A 9148-nucleotide genomic window follows, 5' to 3' on the forward strand; every position below is an offset into this window, starting at 1 on the left:
CTGTGAAACAGGAAGCCATGGCTGGATAATTTCATGTTCATAATCACCCTGGTATGCTCAAAATTGTAAATATGAATGGGAATATACTTCACAGATATTTTACTCATAAGAATTTCTAGGGGTGCCAATAATTGTGTCCAACGTGTATTTGAGAAAAACATTTATGCCATAATGATATTTCCCCCCATTTTAAATTCTTATTCTCCAATGAAAGGTTAGATTTATGTGAATTTTTTAAATAAAAGATCAAAATGATTAACAATGCAGATTTATTTTCACAGCCTTCTTTGATCATATTTACCAAGGGTGCCAATAATTCTGACCTATTACTGACTAATTCGGTACTTGTAGAGGGGCGGGACAGGATAAGGGAGGAGGAGAGCTTTCTAATCGTCTTAAAGGTAGAATGATAAAACCACCGATGGAGAATCCAACTGCACATCTGTACGGCCTGGACAGAGAGTAACACGTATCTCTCTATAGACCACAGCCTGTATATACTCACCAATACAGAGACCTTTATACCTGACATAAGCTTGTATATTCTCTGAAAATGTGTCTATGTACGTCACAGTGGTTTTGTTTCACGACCCAGATTTTACGCTGGACATCTAGTGGCCTTTAAGTTTTTATCATATGGAAGTAAAAATGTCTTTAAAATCAAACATTGACATTTACTAATTTTACAGTGAACTACATAGACCAATATTCAAAATTGTTAACATGCTGAATAGGAAGATTGACAGTTTTTGTTTCTTGAATGTCTACAATTGCATGCTCTCAGCAGTCAGTAGTTCACACAACAAAGTGCACTGTGGCCGACAATAACATTACATTGGAAATTTTATTGGACACATTTTTTCCTTCCTTTTAAAAGTTAATAACCCTGTTTATTTCACCATCTCAAGTTGTTAAATGGTGAGTTACATTTGATTGTTTGCTTCATGATCTTATTAGAAAAGACCTGTGACACATTTTTAGTTTGAGACCCACCAGTTGAAAGCCACTGCTGTCTGTAGTAGACCCTAAAGGCATTTTGAGAAACGCTGAAAAGCATATAACCCATGAAAAGCCATTTTATCAGTTGTCATCACTGCCACCTTAATATGAATAGTATCCAGTGTTGCGGTATACAGCACAGATAAGACATAGCAGACATATTCTCTCATATAAAGGGCAATAGAGAGAACATTAGAGGTGGAGAGAGCAAGTTATATGTTCAGCCGAATATACCCAGAAGAGTGAAAATCCTATAATATGCGTGTTAATAATGATTCCCTGGCCTTTGCCCTTTGTATCAAGATTGCTTTGGTAGTTGCGGGGGCTAATGCAGTGCAGACGCCTGATGGATGATAAGACCATGATGAGCCTCACGTGTCCCCGCTGACCTTTCACTACACTGACATTCAGCCATGACCCGTATTGAGTTCCAGCCCTATATCTCATGAAGAGGTGAGCCGGGCTGAATGTCAGGCCACGGGCTGCCCCTCTCCCCAGGGACAGGATATTTCCATGTGCCCTCACCTTCTTCTGAACCTACTGACCAGCTGCCCTTATTTACATGCGCACTTTCAAAATTACAGCCCTTTGGTTTGGCACATGCTGTTAGTGTGTTGTTTTAGGATTTTTAATTTGCATTCAGTTGAAATGAGAGCTGTACAAGGGGGAAAACAACTTAATCAGTAAAAATATCATTAAAATGTCATAAAATACTTGTTTTCAGATTGATTTATTTTTATTTATTTGTTTGCTCTACTTATGCTTAAAACAAAAAAAATCTAAAGGTAGAGTAAGTAAAAATATTAAATTTTTTTTTTTTAAATTGTGTAAGATGAAACAAGACTTTTTCTTTCTTTCTTTCTTTCTTTCTTTCTTTCTTTCTTTCTTTCTCTTTTTCTTTCTTTACATACTGGCAAAGTTATGCTTAAAAAAACCAAAGATAGAGTAACTAAATGAGTAATAATTAAAATAATTTGCAAATAATTTGAATATGTCTTTTATATATATATATATATATATATATATATATATATATCTGTATATATTATTGTATATATTATATATATTTAAAACATATTATAAAATATACTGTATATGTACATATTAAACATACTGTCACATTTATGCTTAAAATATTCCCATGGTATAATAGAGATTTTTAAGTATTTATTTATTTATTTTCCGAAAATATATCTTGACTTTATAAATATATCTTGATTTTGTTTTCCAGTTATTTTTTTTAAACCATATTGCCAAAAAAGATAATCAAACAAGATACAAATTTCAAACGTAAAATAAAGATAGTAAAAAAATATCTAAACACCCTTAAAACAAATTTGTGTTTGATAAAAAGTCTTGCTTTTGAGAATATATTTTGAAGTTTATCTTTCTGATCATACTGACAAATATTATGCTTAAAACAATAAAAAAAATGCAGAAAGAAAATTATCTTAATTCAAGATATATTCTCTGAAAATACAGTGTGTCTATATATTTGCTTCTGAAATCATTTGAGTTTTTTAAAGGATTTTTACTGGCACATTTTTTTAATGTATAGGCACTTATCCGGGTGCTTTAGATGGATCTGAACACTAACTCTAATGGGAGCCGTTTCTTGTTTGGAAACCTCCAGAGACCCCATCTCATCTGAATTGCAAAACCCGAATCGCTGAATATTCTGTCAGTTGATTGTCAAAGAACTGGATGTCCCCGATGGTTTGTGAGGCTGGGCTAAATTTAGAGTATATGTAGTCATGTAGCCCGCCTGTCTGTATCCACATCTCTAAGCGTGCATGTGTGCCCTTTGATGAAGACCATAAATAATGCAAGGTTAAACATAATGGTTTTTGTGCTTGAATTTGAATAGCTGCATGTGATCCAGGTGCTTTGTGTGTGTCTTTGTGCTCCGTCCAGATAGCATTACAGGTGTGAATGCAGTGATTGACACAGACGTCGTGCTGGGTCTTAATGAGTGTACAAGATTTGTTCGGTTTAATACACTGTGTGCCATCTTTGTGTTTCTGCTTTGCTAGCGTTGTTATGTCAGAACTGAGAGGTGTAAATTATGGATTAGAACTTTCGAGCAGTGCGTGGGTGTGCGCGTCTCTGTAATGGCCTGGGTTACTAGAATACGCTTCTGCTGTACTGTAACATCACCACTACACACTCACCATGTTTCCGGATGAGTTCCCTCTCAGAGCCGACCAGAGCGGTGAAATAGGCCAGGGCATCCCGTTGCGTCATTCTAGATAGTCTAACAACACACTCTACTGTATGTTCAGCCACCTTATCTTCCTAAACGCTCTCCTCATGCAGAAAACAGATAGATTAACTGCAATAATCAGATTTAATCCTCAAGGCTCGAGCAGTTCTAGTGTGATTTACTACTGGACAGTTCCTTAAGCCTTTGCAAACATAGTACATTCCCATAGTTATGAAATGAGGGGATTAGCGAAGTGCAGTATTATTATTTTATATTTCCTGTTTTTATTTTATTTATTTTTTTATTTTTATTTTTGTATGTCTATATAGTTTTTAGATTTTTTTTTCATTTAAATTTTAGTTGAAATGAAAATGAGAAATGTTTCATTGGGAACCAGCTAAGTTAAAAAAAAAGTTTACTAATTAAAATATATATATTTATTTTCATTTTAATTTCAGTTAGATACTGTGATTTGGACTCCTTTTTCCCTTTCTTTCTTTCTTTCTTTCTTTCTAATTGAATTTTTAAAGTTTATTTTTCTTGTTATACATCCAAATTTTACATTAAAAACAGTGTTGTAAGAAAATGAACTATTATTACAATTATATGAAATAGTATCTGAAAATACATCTATTTGCTTCTGAAATCATTTGATCATTTGAGATGGATTTGAATACTAACCTATAATGTGGGGCCATTTCTTGTTTGGAAAACTCCAGAGATTTCATCTCATTTGAATTGCAAAGCCTTTATCACTGTATATTCTGTCAGTGGATTGTTAAAGATGGATTTTTGTTATATTCTTTAGCACATTCAACACATACCCAACACTTTCAATAGGGTTGCTTCACCTGGAACAGCCTTGCTCAAGGACAGTAATAGGTTCAGGGTTTGATCCAGGTTAACAGCCCAGATTTGTACTTCCTAAGCTCCAACTTTATGTCCAAAAGACTGTTTGTAAGGATTATGTTAGCTTTACTTATTAACTTCACCAGTAATAACAAATGACAGTCTGTCCATTTAGCCATGCAGTTCTGCTGTCACTCACTTGGTGCCATCAGACTCAGCTGGGCGTCCTATTAGAGAGAGAGAACAAATGGACAGGGGTTTTCTGTTTGACCAAAACTACATACAGCCATATGACTTTCCTTCAACCCTGTAGCCCTCATGATTGGATCAGAGGCACAGCAGGGAGGTCTTGTACCATTTGTGGCATTTACCAGCTGCAGATGATTGGGATGGATTGATTTATTTGTTTATTGATTACGCTTGTATGATAGATGAGAGACGCCCATGGGTGGGTTTTGTGTATGTGTGTATGGCAGGGTTTCTGGTTGAATCCGGCAGCAGCTGTCAGGAAAGGGTTTTTTACATCTGTAGACCCTTCTTATCCAGGTATTTTATTTCTCTTCCACCCTGTAACTGTCCAAAAAAAAGGTCACTATTTAAAAAAAGAAGAAAAAAAAGGTAGTTCAGTGTAAAATTTCTTAAATTTTTTCTTATAGAGAAAAATAGCAAAATAATTTCACTGCTTATAAATTTTATTATTATATAGGATTTTATGGTCATGCCAAATTATCATGGATTTATCATGGCAAAGTTTGTTCAGGTTCAAAATATCATGTGGTGCAATTCCTCAAAATCTTAATGAGAATTCTGAATAATTCATGACATTTGTAAAGAATACTCCCACCCCCATTTTATTTTTTTCATTAAAAAATTGATGTGTACACTCACACGTATCAAGGTCTAAGGAAAGTATTTTAATACATTTTACTGTATTTGCTTTTATTAAATAAAACCAACATAAATACAAAGAACACATGTGTTTTAAATTAGATTATGAAAATATTTTTTCCCCTTTTTTTATCATGAGCACTCTTGTATGTCTTAAATGAACCAATACCTTCGCTCATACCACCGCTCCATAAATGCTGGACAATTTTCATTTCCTGATGCTTTGTGCATTACCTCATTAACCTCTAGTGTTATTGTACTGTTATGATCTAAATTATATTGGAATTGGAATTTGGATCACTGGTATTCTATTAATTGTCGGTAAGTACCGTAGATCAGGGGTAGCCAACCCTGCTTCTGGAGGGCTACCATCCTGCAGAGTCCAACCCTAATCAAACACACCTGAACCAGCCAATCATGGTGCTCAGAATTACTTGGAAAATAACAGGCATATGTTTTGGAGCAGGGTTGGACCTGAAGTGTGCAGAAAGGAAGCTCTCTAGAAGCAGGGTTGTCTACCCCTGCTTAGGATACATCCATTATGCACCATGCTAAAAATTACCTTTCTCTCATTTTCTCAGGTGCTCCAGAGGTCACGCGTATGTGGGGATCAGCGGGCCACTCTGCAGGAATTATTGCGCTGGCGGAGGAGTGTTTGTGATGGTCGACCAGACTGGCAGAACGCTTGGCTCCACACAAATACCTCACCCACCCTAACAGTGAAGACCAAGAGTCCCAGAAAGAAATCATTGCCCTAGAGATTGTGGTCTTCCTGAGTTAAACCTCAGTTAAACCCCACTCCTTAGGCCCGATGGCACTTATTATTTTTTGCCTTTCACATAGGGGTGGAGTCCTCTAAACAGAGCCAGACTCTGGACTCAGGAGAGTAGGGCATCCCAGTTTGTTCTTGTTTCTTTCTTCACTTCTTTGAATGAAAGGTTCCTTGGAAAATTGTTCCACGCCATCTCTCCAACTAATGGCAAACTGGGACCAAATAACATAAACCCCCCAAAGACTACCAAGCCCAACTTTGAAAACATAAAGTCATCTTTGGGCAGACAAAAGGGGGCATGGCTATTTTGAATCCCATTTGCAGTGTCCCAAACATCACGCCATTTGGAAGATCTCATCACGTCGCTTTGATCGCAACTCATCAACGCTATCTGAGGGCTGTGCAAACATCTCAACTGTGTGCTATAGTCTACATTGTGGGCCATATTTTAGTTTTAAACCCTGGTGCTGGTCGCTCCACATGTGGTTGTTGTTGACTGGGTTGGGTAAAAAGTGCCAGTTCTGTCCCAACTCAAACACTCGAGACACATGGATGCGACAGACCTTAAAGTTTACAAGACTTTGTATTGACCTCCTAGGTCTAGCTTTGTGAACAAAGTCCTCCTTCAGGTTCAGAGAAGCAGCTACACCTCATGCTTTTTCAGGTGCATTGGTTACCCTCCATCAGAGGTGGCAACCATCACACACAGGTTACGAAGAGGTCAGGGTTCAGGGAAATCACCAGTAACATCACAGGTCCACAGCATTTCCACCAGCTTCTGCACTACATACATTGTTCACCCTAGGCCAATGAGTATGTCTTATGAAACCAAAAGGTTCTCTTGACAAACTTGAAGACACCTGGTTTATATCAAATGGTTAAAGAGCACAATTTTCCAAATACACCTTTAGAGGGAACAATCATTACTAGGGATGGGTATTACTGCCGATGTGACTCTGACAGCTCCCGTAACCGTTTTTGGACTTTTCCTCAAAGGTGCTTATGTACGAATGCTGGGTTGTATGGAAACATGTCAGTACCTTAGTAGACGACTTGTACAAACAGCACATGACCTTTGGTCTCCCTGAAGTTTCAAACTATTCATCTCTCTAGTCGTTCCTAATTTGTGAAGGTGCACAGATGCCTCCAAACAAAGGCCTCGAGGCATTTGGTTTATCCATACAAGTGTGCACATGCAGATTTATTACCCGAAAGACCTTGGGTAAATATTTTTAGACCTTGAACACTGGGTTTGCAGCAGGAGACCCACCATAAGCACAGCCGTGTACGTGAAGTGCAGGCGCTTTTCTGAGAATAAGCAGAGCTTGACCTTCTGGTTCTGGTTGAATTCAGTATGACTGAATAGATGGATTATGTACAGACTGTGACTGTTTATTGGCAAATTATTGTCTTTATAATGGAAAGTTATTCCTGAGTGTTCAAGGATGCAATGACAGAAGGACTAAGGTGGTGGGTTTTATAGTGTGAATATCGTTTTAGTACAGAATGATTGTTTATTCATGGAGAACTCTTTAGCCGTTGTCCATCCCCACAGGACTTCGGCCAGTCTTCGAAATGTATAAAGATATTTAATGTATTGTACAGAACATTTGTGTTTGTGCAAGTATGTTTAAGTGGCACTTTGCCGCTGTGTTTCATTTAGGCTTCATTGAGAACGTCACTTCATGCCTGTGTGCTTATCCTGAAGGTGGCGTCCTGAAAAAGTTCCCCAAATGTTACACCTTTGGCTCAGCCAGTTCAGCCCTCTCTGACACAATGATCCATGTCAACGTCTTTGGTCTCAATATTTAAATGTGCATACATTAAATCTGAGAAAACAGTGACTTAAAATGTATGGTTTGTATAACCAGTTGTGTTTAATGATTGTATTGAAACAGTAATTTATTTTCAGTGTGAAACATTATCTAAAATTTATTCAAATTAACATTTTGCAGAGATGATTTTAGGCCCCAATTTTGTGAGTCGTACTTTCTGGCTCTATATATCATTACAGACAGCTCTAAAATGGGCTGCTATAAGGCTTGTGAATCTCATATCTTCTTCTGTCTCTTCCCAACTAATGTGAATAGTCCCTTTCCCCATTCCATTGGACGGTGGTTTAAAAGCATCTTTCACTGCTGTGCAGTCCTGCAGATCGGAGACACATATTAAAATCACTGTGCAGGCCAGTGCTGACGGAGACCAGAACTCACTTCATGGGTTTGATCCCCAGCTGCTTGACATCGCTACTGCTTAACAGGGTTTTGATACTTTTATTTGCAACATTTATTTATTGAAAAAAAAAAATCACTTTTATAATGTCTAGTATTGACTTGCCATCAATACTATAAAGCAAAAAGAGAATGAAAAGATCTGTACAGTATGAGCCCATTTTTCTACTCCGTTGTTGAAAAGGGAACGTATGTTAAAGCATGAGATCTCTTATGTACACACCCCGTCTATCTGTTTTTCTGTGCTTAGTCTGATACATTGTGGAGATATAGACATCATTGGATCATGCCCTTTGTCTTAACTGGTGCTGTGGAACCATCCAAAAAAATACTTCTCACCCTCCAGCCTGGATGTCTTGTTTTGATGGCAAAACAATGGGCAGAAATTGTTTGGCCAAGATCAATATGTAGAGAACATCTGCCAGTGTTGTAGTCGAGACCAGCTCATTCGAGCTCAGTCAAGACTGTGATGAGAATAGGGTCGAGCTTGAGTCAAGACTGAGTCCAAAACCATATTTTCCTGTCTCAGGCTTGACTCAGAGTTGACTGATTGGTTCTTTACTTACAACACTGACATCTCCATCTCAAAACACCGAAAATAACTCATTCAGATTTGTGTGCTTGCTCAAATATGCAGAGATCAACTAAATATTTAATTATCATGGCTCTTGCTGTCTTTTGTAGTCAGTTTTTGTTTAGTTTTTTTATCCTTCTGTAAATTCTATATAAATATGCCTATACATGTTTGAAGGCAAAGAAGAAAAAAAAACATGTCTTGTTACATATTTTGTTTTTGAAATGTTTTATAAAATCCCTGTACAGCAATAAACAGTGTCTGTCAACTGACAAAAAAATTCTGATTATTTCTTAGAGTACGGAGGAAAGATTTTGGAAGAACTATATAGAGGAACTATATAAAATCATAAATATTCATGAAAAAAAAAAAGAATCATGAAAGTCCATGTGTGGCATTTAACATATTGTTAAATATAAACTGTTTATTTCTACAATGCTACAGTGATTTTTTTTTTTCTGAAAAATAAATTTTTAGCTTGCACATTAAATACTTTGTACTTGGCAACTAGTTTAAATACACAACCATTCAACAGTTTGAGGTTGGTAAGATTTTTTTTTTTTAATGTTTTTGAAAGTCTCTAATGTTCGCCAAGGCTGCATTTATTTAATCAAAAATACAATGAAAACTAA

The 9148-nt window shown here is 36.7% G+C and overlaps 1 protein-coding gene across 1 annotated transcript in view; it reads left to right on the forward strand.

The window, feature by feature from the left end:
* The window catches only part of LOC107721565 (unconventional myosin-XVI-like), a 153451-nt gene extending 145995 nt beyond the window's left edge, over positions 1–7456 (forward strand). The window contains exon 34 of the mRNA XM_016529652.1: positions 5521–7456. The gene's annotated coding sequence lies outside the window, so the exon portion shown is untranslated. The remainder of the gene's footprint in view (positions 1–5520) is intronic.
* The last annotated feature ends 1692 nt before the right edge of the window (positions 7457–9148 follow it).

The sequence above is a fragment of the Sinocyclocheilus rhinocerous genome, unplaced genomic scaffold, assembly GCF_001515625.1.
Source record: "Sinocyclocheilus rhinocerous isolate Xijiao unplaced genomic scaffold, SAMN03320098_v1.1 scaffold30, whole genome shotgun sequence".
NCBI lineage: Eukaryota > Metazoa > Chordata > Actinopteri > Cypriniformes > Cyprinidae > Sinocyclocheilus > Sinocyclocheilus rhinocerous.